Raw genomic sequence first — 15,314 nt, forward strand, 5'->3', positions numbered from 1 at the left:
CTTCCCTCTTATACACAATTAGGTCATTACAGACACCACCTACAATTTTTGTTCAGATTATTTCCACTTCTGTGTCCTGTGCCACCTGTAGGAATACAGCGGATTTAAAATCCTCCAAAAAGGTTTGGCATGAGTTTATGTATCAGACAGATTTTTTTAAAATAAAGATTCTATGAGAATTGGTGCAACTTAATATATAGATGAAAAAACAGAAAGTTTTAAACACTGACTTCTGAAATTAAGCAAAGCCTTCCATATATCTTGCATGGATTCAAAAAAATATAGCACATTTGTGTGCTAAAAGACTTTTTAAAAAAGCAACCAGAAACATAAGCATCAGACATACCTTAATTAGTGCATCTAGAAGCATTGTGCAAAACAACTTTTTAAACATCAAGCAAGGTGAAGTTTTTATTGTCACTTATTAACATGTAATTGTTATATAGTAACATTTGATTTGGGGAGGAGAAATAGGGGGAATATTGTCATTGCTTGACCAAATTATCTAGATTAAATTCAAGGCTACATTTCTTTTTCTAGTCCCTTGTTTATTGAAATAAGCATTTCAGCATGATATATAATTTAAATTATTAATGTTAAACAGATTAATATGTGTTAACAGTTATATTGCTCTGATTCTGTGAATTATGTATCTAAAATAAAGTTCAGAGAAACAGCTTTGCTTTTTAGCATTGTGCTTATATTATTTTCTTAAGTCTTTCACATTTTCCTTTGGTCGACAGCTGGTGAAAATTCTCATGCTGTTTAGTTTGAGAGACTTTGTGCTATTTCCTTCCAATCTCTTAATACGTTTTATGTTTCTGCACCATCTTGTGGTAAATAGGGGGAACTTACACAGACACTTTGCAATGGTATTTCATCCCTTTCCTGGTGGTTTTGTTCCTCTACTCCCATATATGTGTGCAGAGAGTCTCTTCCATGTGCAGATCTTCCCTCTCCCATGTGAAAGGGAGATGGTCATCTGCTTCAATGGGTCTGTTCCCCCCCTTGAGTCCTCAGAGTCTGCTCTGGGACAGTAGCTGAAAACTGTTTGGGCCATGTATACTCTCTCCTTGATGTCCCCTCCCACAAAGATCAGGCAGAAAAGTTAATACAACCGGGGCTGTGTTGTCTTTTCTGTAGTGTCCCTCCAGGGATTCTGGCCAGGAGTAGTCCATGTAGCCGTGCCCCATGGCACTAATCTCCTGCGGATCCTCTGGGATCTGCCAGGTTTGAGAGCAGGCCCTGTTGCTCGTACATGAGGAAAACTCCTGCTAGTCCAATGGAACAATGTTTATGGAGATTTCCTCCTACAGAAGTTCTTCTCGTGTTTTTTTTCTTACATGGGAAGGGAATGATCCAGCCCACAGTATTTTTTTGACTACATAGCACTTGCTGCACAATTATTTTATTTTCAAATGTATTTTCCTTCACTATTGATGTGTTTTGTATTTATATTAGGGCTCCCTGCTTGGGTCATTTGAGTAGGATCAAATGTCCTGTTAGATGCTATAGTAACATCAAGTACCACCAACTTCAAGTGCAGCTCTAAACTGCTCCCTCCTTCCTCCCCCCTGTCACCCGCTGCATGCTGGGGCATGCTGGGTCAGGAGAGCTAAGTGTTATGGCTGTTTTGGGCTAGGGAGGAACCTGTGGATAGCCAAAGAGAGAATTCAGGTCTTCTAGGCTGCTCCTGCTCTGTTGAATCTCTTGGGAGACGCAGCCCGAGACTGAGCCTATTGAAGTTAGTGGACCATCCAAAGGGACCAAGGAATTCAGGATCAGGCTCATAGTCTCTGAACCTTTCAGATTTGCATGCACTACACTGTTGGTGTTTTGGGTTTCAACACTGCAGGGTAAATTTAACAAAAAATGTCCTCTTTCAATTTTTAAAAAGAGTTGTAGGGCCCACCTGAAGTGGGCCAGTTTTCAGGGCCAGTCCCAAATTCCTGTGCTGGCTTGCACAAACAAGGCTTATTTCCAGTTTCAGCTGAGCCATGGAACATAGGGTATGTCTCCACTGCAATCTGAGGTGTGACTGAAGGTTTACCCATGCTAGCATGGTTAAAAATAGCAGTGTAGATGTGTCAGTGTGGGCTTCAGCGCATGCTACCAATATGAGTAGGTACTGAGGGTCCCCGGCATGCTTACACAGACCATGCTGAAGCCTGCACCAGTACATCTACATTGCTATTTTTAGCTGTACTAGTGCAGGTATGTCGGCCCAAACTACAGTCACACCATGGATTGCAGGAGAGACATATCCATATACTCCAGTTACTTCTGGTCCGGAATGAGCCACAAGAGGCCTGGTCCATGCAACATTCCATCCCTGAAACTCCATTAGCCCCTGCCACCTACATCTCAGCACTACAGAAAGTGGCTCTGTTCCTTGCCCGACGCACAGCAGTCATCTTAGGCTTCCAAGCCTGGATCAGTGAGGCTCCTCCCTCATCTTCTCCACCCAGCAACTTTTCCACCTGTTTCTCCCCCATTCCCTCTGCTCTCAGTACCCTGACTCCACCCTCTGCCTCTTCCAGGCTCTTACACCAGCTCCCTGAAGATTATAAAGTATGGCTTGAGAGTGGCTGCACCTGCTCCCACAGGTGATGGCAGGCACAATTGCAAGTCTGCTAATTTTATTGCCAGCAGTGCCAGATTAAAAGAATTTTGGGGCCCTGTGCACTAAGGAATTTGGGCTCTCTCCTATCTTCACTCAGATTTGTCCCACCAGCCCATTTGTCGTGACAGAAAGGTGGCTGATCCAAATCTGAGTGGCCCTGCGACCCTGCTCTAGTTCTGCTCCAGCTTCTGCTAGCCCTGTGCAACATGAACAGGGGCGGCTTAGCAAAGTACTCTTGCCCCATACATACCCCACCTCACACACAGATACCTAAATGTCCCTACCACTTCACATATACCCCAACAACCCTGCATCAGCCCCCACTTATCCTGACAGCTCCTCCACATGTCCCAGCAGCCCTGACATAACTCCTATTCACCGCAGCCCCCAACAACTCAGCTCCTCTAGACACAGTCTCCAAGATCTCCCACTCCCCCTCGCGACACCCTCCCAATCTCCCAGCAGCCCTCTATAACTCACTCCCCAATCAACCCATAGCCCCCCCTCCAATACCTTGCCCCCAGCCCCTCACCCACCACTCCCGGGACCTTCCTGGCTATTCATTGATGTCCCCCTGGCTCAGTGCTCCACTCCTGTCCTGGATTAGGAATGCTCCTCCCTATCCTGGCAGACCAGCAGCTCCACTTACTCCCATCACCTGCCTTGCACTCAGACAGCGTGGGTCAAATTTGAGTGAGTGGCATTGCCAGGTTGTAACACCACTCCATTCACTCACATTGGCAGGCCACTCCTCCATTGTGATAGGCAAGGAGTGGCCAGGTCAACCCTGAGTGACGCTGCAACCCCATGCACCACACCAGGTCATAAGAATCCCTCAGGTTTAGCCTGTCACAATACCACCCATCCATATCTGATGGTCAGGCTCCACTGCCTTCCCCCCCGTCCTGAGATGGGCCCTTTGCAAGTGGATATTGATTACTCCAGGCCTAATTCTGAGTCCCAGGATATGAGATATTTGTCTTAAAGATCCAAGTCTTGGATTCGTGTGATTAGGTAAGAATCTCATCTTTCATTGTTAAAAGGTACTTTTCTGGCCCTCAGGGTAGTGGAGAAAAGCTTGAAAATGTGATCCAAGTGCACCCTGAAGACTCAAAAATCTGAAGACAAAATGAGCTCAATGTGTATTATTTAAGAAAACTCTCATAATTCTTTGAGGCCTACCCCTATGATTTTTGAATACTTGGGACTGGCAATACTGTAATAAATGTGTTTTTAATTTATGGGGGGGGGGTCACAGTCAGAGGCTTGCTGTGTGAAAGGGGTCACCAATACAAATGTTTGAGAACTACTGACCTAGCACCTTCTCTAGTTCTCTATTGACTCTCATCCAGTCCTGCTTGCCACCAAGGATACCACACACCCAGTTTGCCACTCACCCATCCAGTTCCCTTCCCAGGCTTCCACCTATTCACTCTGCTTGCCAGCTATTTAGCCTTTCCCCAACTCACTAGCTACCCATCCCCTCTTCTTCCCATTCTGCTTCATCCACACTCACGCCCTTCTGGGCTGCTTTGCCACTCATTAAGCCCTTCAACCTGTTTCTCACACAAGATGCCACTCACCTTCCCACCCTTCCATTCACCCTCCCTACCAGCTTCTATACAGACTTGTATCCACCCCCATCTATTACTTTACCATTGTGAATACTATATATAATTTAAATATGTAACACTAAACAGACTAATGAATGCTGAAAGTCATTACTGTATCTGATTCATTTCAGGATATATATATGAAATAAAGTTCAGACCAACAGTTTTGCTTAGTGGCACTGTGTGTGTGCGTGCCTATACATATAAATAAATCAATAAGTCATTAATATTTGCTCTTCATGTAAATTCTAATCTGTTTTGTCATTGAGATGTTATGCTAATTTCTTCTGGGCTGCTGAAAATTTTTATGTTCTATGCCATCTTGTGGTGAATATGGTGCATTGCCTGCCTTGGTATGAGGGATGGCTCCAGACACCAGCGCAGCAAGCACGTGCCTGGGGTGGCAAGCCGTGGGAGGCGGCCTGCTGGTCACTGAGAGGGCGGCAGTCAGGCAGCCTTCGGTGGCATGCCTGGGGGAGGTCCGCCAGTCCCGTGGCTTTAGCGGTAATTCAGCGGCAGGCACTCCGAAGGCGCGGGACTGGCGGACCTCCCGCAGAAATGCCGCCGAATCCGTGTTAGCAGTGGACCGCCCACAGGCGTGCCGCCGAAGGCTGCCTGCCTGCCTGCCATGCTTGGGGCGGCAAAAAACATAAAGCCGCCCCTGCTTAGTATCTACCAGTCTTCTTCCTGTACACTTGTCCTCCAAACCTGCCATAATCATTCCCTCTTGTCCTTTGCAACCAGAGACCCATCTCTTTCTCCACATAACTCCCACTACAATACTCCCCCATTCACCTACTTGTTTCATGTCATCTCTCTCCACAACGCCCATTCCCTGGCCACCTGACAGATGTTTCTGTTTTTAATTTTTTTAACACCTCTTCAGTCACCATGAAAACGTTTCTATTAAGATAGAATAGCTTTCACCCCACCCATCCTTTAAAAACCCCACTTAATCTGGATTTAAGCTACTTGACAGTGGGTACAATTTTCTGAAATGCCTATGATTTAGGAGGCTAAGTCCCATTGAGTTTCTAAGGCCTGTTATATACTTAAAAAGTTTTCCCAGCATAGTTATATTGGTTGGACTTGTGAAAAAAATCACACTCCTAACTGACATAGCTATGCCAGCAAAAGTCCTAGTGCAGACACAACTATACCAGCAAAAAAAAAATGTATTTTTGTCAATATCGCATATTTTCTTTGGGGAATTGCTGTAAGGTATATTGGCAAAATAACTTTTTTGCCAATATAAGCTTTACGTACATTAGGAGGGTTTTCCGGTATAGCTATGCCAGTTGTATCAGCAACCCTTTCTAGTGTAGGTAAGGCCTAAGGTAGGCAGGGCCCACATCATGTAGGGAATGCTACTGATATAAATCGCATTCAAAATCTGACTGATTGTAGCATAATGGGTTTTTGATATTTCTACCATGGCTGTGCAAAGGGCAAAGAAAGATTTCTTCCCTCCTACCACAGGAGTCTTAAAATTCTGATCAGTAGAACAGTTTTGGTGGACAGCAACCTGGTTAATGTGGCTTATTTGTATTGTGAAACAGGGACAAGTGTTTCTCACTAGGAAATTTTCAAATGTTGTATATATGAAAGCTTGAATTCAGACCAAGATGATTGTCTTTGTAGTTGAGTTTCCTCTGCTTGAGTTTCAGCTAGTTGTTGTTCACTGAGTTGTGGAGGTACTGTGGGAAGTGTGGACTATGATATGTGCATTAGATATATGCCCTTCTTTGTTGACATAAGCCGGAAAGGAAGCACTGTGGTCATTATTGGAGTCAACATTTTGCTGCAGAATGGCAAGGTTCTATAAAGAAGCAGTCATTATCAACCCTTGCTCATTAAACCACATCCTGAAGTGCCACCTCCCTTTCTTTAATTTCCTCTTTTTTGGGAAGATTGTTTAGAATAGGGGTCGGCAACCTTTGAGAAGTGGTGTGCCAAGTTGTTATTAATTTAAGGTTTTGTGTGCCAGTAATACATTTTACATTTACAGAGGCCTGCGGACGGAACCCCAGACTGGCAGCGGGCTGAGCGGGGCTGGCGGCTGGGACCCCAGCTGGCAGGGGCTGGTGGGCGGAACCCCAGACTGGCAGCGGGCTGAGCGGGGCTGGCGGCTGGGACCCCAGCTGGCAGGGGCTGGTGGGCGGAACCCCAGACTGGCAGCGGGCTGAGCGGGGCTGGCGGCTGGGACCCCAGCTGGCAGGGGCTGGTGGACGGAACCCCAGACTGGCAGCACGCTGAGTGGCTCAGCTCGCTGCCGGTGTGGGGTTCCGTCTGCTGCCCACTCTGCGGTCTGGGGTTCTGTCTGCTGCCCTCTGCCTGCCGGGGTCCTGGTCACCAGCCCCGCTCAACCCGCTGCTGGCCTCGGGTTCCGTTCAGGCAGGCAGCAGGCTGAGCGGGGCCGATGGCCAGGACCCCGGCTGGCAGCAGAGTGCCACTAAAAATCAGCTCCCGTGCTGCCTTTAGCACGTGTGCCGCAGGTTGCCGACCCCTGGTTTAGAATGTTGTAGGTAGAGCATTCCAGGAGTGTCTTGAGACCATAGGTCTCTTTGACCCTGTTCCGTTTGATTTTAGAATGGAGACTGCACTGAGTATGTTGACTGATTATCACCTTTGGAGATGGCTGAAGAACTGCTGTCAGACTTTATGACCATTGACCACAATATGGTTTTGACACCAGTAATTCATAAGTTGCTATTGAGTAGTCCCATTACTTCTTGTCTGAGAGGTCTCTGAGAAGGACAGTCCGATGATAAGGATGTTAGCCTAGGATTTAGGAGACCTGGGTCCAGGTCCATGTTCTGCCATAGGTTTCTACTGTGACCACAAGCAAGTCACTCACGCCCAAATCATTATGAATTAGATGCCTAAATACCTGGAAAATGCTATTTGTTAATGAGACAACATATGCAAAAAATATGTTATTGTGTTTGTGTTTAGAAGATTACTAGACCTGAGTAAATAATTCATAACAAATAATTTATTTGATGAATTAAACCTTTTTTTTCCTGTTTACAAATTATCTGCAAGCAAATTTGGATATTTTCCTATATATTTCTTATCCTAAAATATTTGGGGCTAGACCGACACCTACCTTTTAGGCATCCTGTCACCTACTGGAATCCAGCACCCTGAGTTAGGCAACCAGATTTCCTAGACAATGCATGGAGAGATTTAAGTACCTAAGGATAGGATTAACAAAGGCCAGCACACTGAATTGAGAGAAGCCTAAATTAGCCAATAGGAAATGCTGAGGAGACTAAGCCCTGTCCCTCAAAGGCAGGTAGGCCCCTCATGGGAAACACCTCTTTCTCTGTGAGATATATGACTGTGAACTCTTGCTTGGAATTATATGCCTAAACCAGGTCAGTCCTTTCTCACAAAAAAACGAGGAGGAACAAGGACTTGAGTCTCCCACATCCCAAGTGAGTGCCCTAATCACTAGGCTATAGTCATTCTCAGTCTCTCTGTAGCCTATGTCTATTAAGTATATCATACAAAGCAGAAGAGCTTCTATGGGAGAAATTGAAAGAGTCCTGCCCCAGAATATCCAGTGGTTGGGACATTTATTGGGAAATGGGAGAGCTGAGTTCAAATTTGTGCAGCACAGCACATGGAGCAGGGATTTGTGCCTAAGTCTCTCACATTCTGGGTGAGTTGTCTAAACACCAGGACACAAGTTATTGGTGGAGGGAATTGCCTCCTCCAGCTGTATTTTTTGTGAGGTCTGGTCCTGTAGGCTTTCTTAGAGTGTGCCTACCAGATTGGGTTCTGCAGGTGAGATAGGTGAGGGAACACCTACTGTATATACTTGTTCATAAGCCGAATTTTTTTAGTAAAAAAGGGAAGCACCAGAGAAGGGGGTCAGCTTATGAATGGGTATAGAGAGGGAGAGGTGGGACACAGCCCTTCCCCCGCAACAGAGGGGCAAGGAGAGGCAGCAGAGCCAGAGGGGAAGAGGTGGGGCCAGAGTCTCTCTGCTTCTGGCCACGCTGCTCTCTCCCCAGCCTCCGAAGCAGCTGCAGCTCCGGGGTGGCAGTCTGCCGAAGCATCTCCGGCCAGGCCAGAGACATCCTCCCCTGGCCCACCCCAGCTAAGGTGGGAAGGGATAGGATGGGGAGAGTGTGAGGGCCTCAGGCTAGGGTGGGGTCATGTGTGGAGTGGTCACAGGGGTTACTCCCCTGACCCCCAGCTTCTCTCCCCCCCCCAAAAAAAATTTCCTCACCAGTTGCTGTCCTGGCCCGTCAGGGTAAGCCTCTGGCGGGCTGGGACACTTTGTCTATTTAGGTTTACCTCCGTGCCTGCAGACGCTCGAGGTAAACAAACTGTCTTGGCCCACCAGCGGCTTATCCTGATGGCCCAGGCACCAGTTTGGCGACCCCTGAATTATAGGGTCAGCTTATAAATGGGTCATAAAAGAATTCCATTTTTACTTATCCATCTTGAGAGGGTCGTCTTATAAATGAACTGGCTTATCATCAAGTATATATGGTAGTTTGTGAATCCCGCCAGAGTTTAGGAGTGAGCTAAACTCCAGGCATCAAGATTTAGGTGGTTTTGCATGTGCCCATTGGCTGAAATTTAGGTTCCTAGGGGACTATACCAGTGGAAATGTACAAGCCTCTGGACTTTAGGCACCTACAGAGATAGGTGGCAGCTTAGAGGAGGCTTTGAGGATCTAAATTTTGAACTTAGATGCCTAAAGGGGCAGTTAGGTGCCTAAATCCTTTTGTGATCTAGTCCTTGCTGAATAATTACTTAGAATAATTCTAGTGTGAAGCTCATTCCTATTAAGTCTTAAAAAAATAAAATTCAAGCTGTGTGATTATTTCCATTCCCTGATTTGATAAAATAACTCTTAGAGACCCTCAAAAGCAGCTTAACACAAATTTACAGCTATCCCTACTAAGCAAAGCACTTAAGCACATGCTTAAAGTTATGGTCTATGTGACCTTAAACTTTAAAATACATGCTTTGATGGATAATGATAGACTTCAGAGTCAGGGCCACAGTCCAGCTTCTGGTACTATGTCCATAGAAAATTAATTTAAAATTTGCTTTCCATGAACATCCCCCTATAGTTGTTTAAAATTTGCAGTTTCAGTCAAGATCCCTGCTAATAAACTAATTTCTTGAATATTCATAGCAAGGAAGCACAAGGTGCACAAGCTCCACAACACTTGTTTGGATTTGTACCCTGTGTTAGTTTTGATTTGGGGGCAACTACAATGTGTAACTAAAGGCCAAAAGGCATTTAGAAAGGAATTCACAATCAATTAAAAGGAGGCAAGAATGAATGTGTGTCTAGGTGACATGAGAGCCTTGAGGATTCCATACAGAGTGTAAAACTTCACTTGCCCTCAGTGGACATTGAGAGTAGCTGACGAGGGAGGGTACCTCAAAAGAACTATTTGTATCTTCTTTATCTGGGGACTGGTTTTGTATCTCCCCTATCCTCAGTATAGTTTTAGTTCCCAAAGAGCTATGACCGTGGTGATATACTTGGTACACTTCTTTCGATGGAAATTCCCATGAGTGCGATAGCCTCTTGGGGACCATTGCAAGCCACTACATAGGCCGTGGAGCTGCGGGGGGCACCCATGCCATGGCCTGACCACTTTTTGGCTGGGCCATACCTGAGTGGCAATGCAATCCTACATTCCAGGTCACCACACCATTCACTCAAATTTGGAGGGGTAGGTGTAGGGGCTTATGGGCTGAGGGTGTGGGGGGAGGTCAGGCTGCTAGGGTGGAGGGGAGACTGAGAGGGGAAGAGGATGGTCAGGTGGCAGAGAAGGGGAGCAAATCTATCCCTTCCACACTTGGTGCTCCCCAGCCACTGAGCCTGCATAGTTTAGAGCCTCTGACATTAGTTGAAGGGCCAGAATCTCTGCCCCAGGGTCTGTGGAATGAGTAAGAAGAAAACAAAAAATTCCCATGGAGAAAATAGGACAGTTGCTTTTCCTTCTCAGCACCTATGTTTCTTTGAAGATTTGCTAGAACGCCTTACATAAGGACAGGAAGAAAGGCTGAATTATAAAATCTGGATGATCTCAGAGGGTGACTAAGCTGCAAAAACTGTACTGAAGGCATTTCAGAGCCAGAATATGTTGTGCAACATCACTGAGAAAGCCTGTTTCTGTGCTTTTCCTGGTAGGCAGGACTTAGCTCCAGGGTCGTTTCTCCTTCTCACTGCCTCTAAGAGCTGACTCCTTCATTCTCTCTTACTGCTGCTGCTTTCCCTTTTTCAACTGTCAGCTCTTGTCTCTTCTCTTGTCTCTTTCAATATTTGGCCCCCTTTCCACTCAGTCTGCTGGCAGGAATCTTTCCGTGTTTCCTAGGCTGCATGTGGATGTGTGTGTGCGCCTACTCGCTGGTCTTTCTGCCACTCACTCTATGCCCTTTCCTAACAAGCAGTAAAGGAAGACCAGATTTGTTATCAGAATTCAGCTGGAAAGATGTTCAGATATCAAAACATCTGTTGCAAAATAGTTTTAAATGGTTTTGTGGAATGTATTTTTCTCTCCCTTCCTTTTATCTGATTAATCAGAAAGCACTCATATCATTCTTCCTATTTCTCTGTATCAAGACATACAGAAGAGGGGAAGATTTATAATGCTTCATATGCTGTTAAAGCCAGATAGGATTTCCACCCTGTAAATAGCATATCCTAGGAAGGCAGCATTTTTAGGAAGAAAGGAGCTTTATATAAGGTTGGCGGTCACTTTTTTAAAGGTAATTGCCATAGGCATCCTAATGCAACCTGAAATGAGCACTAGACAACAGTTTACTTCAGCTTGTTGAATTCAGCTAATAACACGATTCATCTTGACTTTTATTAGTGAGGAAAGGGTTTAAGATACACCTCTACCCTGATATAATGCAACCCGATATAACGTGAATTCGGATATAACGCGGTAAAGCAGTGCCCCAGGGGGAGGCTGTGCACTCCAGTGGATCAAAGCAAGTTTAACATAACGCGGTTTCACCTATAACACGGTAAGATTTTTTGGCTCCCGAGGACAACGTTATATCAAGGTAGAGGTGTATGTATTAGCTATGTTTCAATAGCTGAGAGTCTTAATAAAAAAAACAGTGGACTGTTGCCTTTGCTACTGATTTCTGATTCCCTAAAAATGAGGATTTAACAAAATTGATATTGAGCTCAATCCTGCTCCTGAGTGCTGCTGAAACAAATATGGAGAGCTAAAGCCCTGGCACTCAGCACTCACTGTTTGCTCAGCAGAGAGTCTTCAGCATAGCATGCAGAAATATAGAGTGCTCAGCAGTGTAAGCAAACCTTTCCACCCACACTGAAACCAAAATGGTTCAGGAGGAACAGAAGTGAGTGTGATAGGATTAACTGACTTTGTACTAGAACCTGGTGCTGAGACAAGGGGGAAGACACAGAACAGTTCAGTCATAGTTGTATAGGGCAATCTGGAGATTGCAAATGGTGGGGGTAGCAGCTATTTTTAGGATTTTCAGTTACTCCTACTGGCAATGTGTTTAAGAGCTAGACGAAAGTAAAGAGGAGGGGCAGCTACAAGAGACATTGACAGAAATGCTAGAGATTGCTATGTGATGGATCTGCAAAGCAGGGGATTACAATTCCTTCAGCTCCCTCTTCACTGTACATCCCCTTCCTCCTGGCTACGCAGGGACTATGTTTGCCATCACCCTCTGCCCACTATACTTCTCCTTCCCCTTTCCCTTTCCCTGGATGGGTAAGGGGAAGGGGGAAAGGTCTGACTTCTGAACCAGGAAGCGGCCAGACTCTGTCTGGCAGTGGTGGAGCTACATGGCAGCAGAGAGCTGGAGAAAGAAGCCCCAGGAACAGTAAACAGAGCCACATGTGGAACAGGCAGTGACTGCTAGACATCCCAGATGGGTGCAGTTTTGTGGGTTTATGGGGGATCAGCAGTGGTTGGACAGGGAACCGGTGGTAAGGGTCCCCAGTGGGAGACACCAGGGGCGGCTCTAGGAATTTGGCCGCCCCAAGCACACCGGGCCCGCGGCTCCGGGGGACCTCTTGCAGACGTGCCTGCGGAGGGTCCTCTGGTCCCGCGGCTCCGGTGGAGCATCCGCAGTCATGCCTGCGGGAGGTCCACCGGAGCTGCGGGACCAGCGGACCCTCCGCAGTCATGCCTGCGGGAGGTCCGCTGGTCCCGCGCTCCGGTGGACCTCCCGCAGGCATGACTGCGGAAGGTCCACCGGAGCCGCCTGCCGCCCTCCCGGCAAAATGCCGGCCCAAGCGTGCGCTTGGTGCGCTGGGGTCTAGAGCCGGCCCTGGGAGACACTGACTGAGCTTGGTTTGGAAACCAACAAATGTTTATTTGCTTGAATAGAGACTGGACTGGAGAGGGTGCCCAGGTACCGAAGAGCCCCGATTCTCAGCTGGACTGTCAGGGACCCAAACAAGAACTGCTGCTGCTCACTTTGAACTGTAACTGTTTAAGTCTCTGCACCTAGGGTATTTGCAACCTTTACTGCTAGCCCTAGTAAAACTTTTCCCTTAGTCATGTGTCTGTGTGTGTATTGGGACTACCAGGCCTAGCTACTGAAATACCTACAGTGCTTGCCTCTGAGACTGAGATGAAATACATTGGGCATGCTGCTGGCACTCTAGGAGTTTGGCATACAGAGTAACCTCAATAATTATACCAGGAAACATTCTGTCTCACAGTCAGCTACTCAGTGCTCATGCTATGTTTTGAGCACAATGGCTGTGATTCACTAAAGTACTTAGGCTCCTAAACCACAGACGTAGATGCCTAAGTCCTAATTTTATACACTTAAGTCTCAGTTTGGATTCCAGTGTGATTCACAAAATTCTCATTGAATGCTGTAAGTGCCTAAACTCACTCAGCGCCTAACTTTTTCAGGGTAAAAGTTTCCTACATGCCTATGTTTCTGCCTCTGGCCATGTGCACTGCTGCTTCCCTCTAGGCATCTGGACACTATCTTCTTCATAAACCCAGGGCGATCCACGAACCAGGGGAAGACAGGCATCCTGCTGCCTAAGTCACAGACGGGGCCTGATCTGGTAGGCATGCTCAAAGGGCGCCTACTGGATCATGTCCCACTCAAACCAGGGTGTGGGGGCAAGAAGAGGAGGAAGTGGTGGCACCCACCTTAGAATTTTTAGCTTAGTGATTAGAGCACATCTCCTAGGATGTGGGAGACAGGTTCAAACCCCTCCCCCCTGCCCAAGGGAGAGAAAGAATTTGAACAGGAGGGTCTCCCACCTCTCAGGAGAGTTCTTTAACCACTAAGCTATGGGATAATCTGTGGTGTGGCTCTTCTGTTGAAGCTGTTGCAGGCTTGATAAATAATGAAAGAGTGATTAGAGCAGGGGGACTGGACCTTGCCTCCCAGGTAGGTACACTGGACTACACTATGTTCAGTCACCCTCTAATGACTCATGTTTTTCCACAATCTTGTAGGATAAAGCTTATTGTGAATAATTAATCTGAATTAAAAAAGATCACCTTTCAGTCAGATAAATAGTCTAATTGAATAAGTGTAGGGATGGTGAATATCCAAAATGATATGGGCGACAGTGACCCATGTTAAGCCATGTACTGATCCTAGTAGTGATATTTAGAGGTCATTGTACTTTAATTTTTTTTTGCCTCTGAAACCATGAAATAAACTCTAGTGAACAGAGGGAAAGCTTTGGGATAGATCTTGATACCTTGACTCACCCTACTCCAGCATCCTACTCCAGTTAGTCCTGTTGTCTTCAGTGAGACCATCAGTATAGAATGGTACAAGTCAATGTGTGAGAAACTATCAGAACCTAGTGCTTTGTGAATATTACAAGCCATAACTTTATTAATGAGTGACATTTGTAAATTCCGTCCAATGCAACAGTCTAATACCTTAAGAGCAGTTTCTGCTGAGGTAAAATGTCTCCTAAAACCAGAGATAAAAAGAATAACTTACTCTGACAGGTGATTAGTAAGTGGGCAGGACTGCCTGACATCAATTAACCTTGCACACTCTGGAGATCTGAACAAGAAGAATGTTTTCCAACAGGATGGCAAAAATGCTATTCAGAAAGGATTTAGCTGAGCAGGTTTGCAAATGGTGCTCTGCTGAGACTGATAATTGTTGTTTCTGTTGGCTCACCGGGGACACTTAAAAATCATTTTCACGTTGAAGACAAGAACTAACATACTTCCTAATTGAAACGGCTTGTTTAAAAGAACCATCATGGCTAATGTAGTATTAAATACTATATTTTGACCCGTGTGACTAAATCTGAAATAAAGTCTTGTCCACATATTGCCTTAGTCCAGTGGTTCCCAGACTTTAACAACCTGTGAACCACTTTCACTAAAATGTCAAGTCTTGAGAACCCCCTCGTAAAAATAAATATTTCCAGGGATTTTCTCCTTTACCTGAGTATAAATTATAAAAGCAGTGATCTTGAAAATATAACAATTGTTTTTATGACATGCTTATTACACACTATTTATTATTAAGTGTCCCTGGCCTCTGTTTGCCAGAAGCTGGTAATGAGGGACGGGGATGGATCACTTGATTACCTGTTCTGTTCATTCCCTCTGGGGCACCTGGCACTGGCCACTGTTGGAAGACAAGATACTGGGCTAGATGGACCCTTGGTCTGACCCAGTAGGACCATTCTTATGTTCTTATTTATCATTATAGTATTTTTATTACATTTTGAAAATGGCAACACTCTTCCAAGATCTCACTTTCATAGCTTGTATCACTTTGAATAAGCCTGTTATAAGACAAGCTCCTATGTTTCATCAAAGAGTATCAGATGTGAAACGGCATGAAGGTATTTAAGAAGCCAACTCAAAGAGTTCCTCCTACACAAGCATTCAGGTCTTGAGAAGTCCAGACAACAAAGCTTACACACGTTACAACAAAGCTTAAACTTGTTCGTCATAATAATTTAAAAAACAATATTGGCTGCCTATTTAATTTTAAAAACAGCAAAAAATATCCACCTCCCTTTCCATTTCTTATAAGGAGTCTTGAAGTTTAAATCTCCTCAGTGTGATAGATATGCTTGCTTTGATCCTCTT

At 45.6% G+C, this 15,314-nt stretch overlaps 1 long non-coding RNA gene across 1 annotated transcript in view; it reads left to right on the forward strand.

Annotated features, from left to right (window-relative positions):
- The window catches only part of LOC123372742, a 76,382-nt gene that overhangs the window by 3,295 nt on the left and 57,773 nt on the right, over positions 1 to 15,314 (forward strand). The gene's annotated exons all lie outside the window — the stretch shown is intronic.

This window comes from Mauremys mutica, chromosome 6 (genome assembly GCF_020497125.1).
Source record: "Mauremys mutica isolate MM-2020 ecotype Southern chromosome 6, ASM2049712v1, whole genome shotgun sequence".
Taxonomy (NCBI): Eukaryota; Metazoa; Chordata; order Testudines; family Geoemydidae; genus Mauremys; species Mauremys mutica.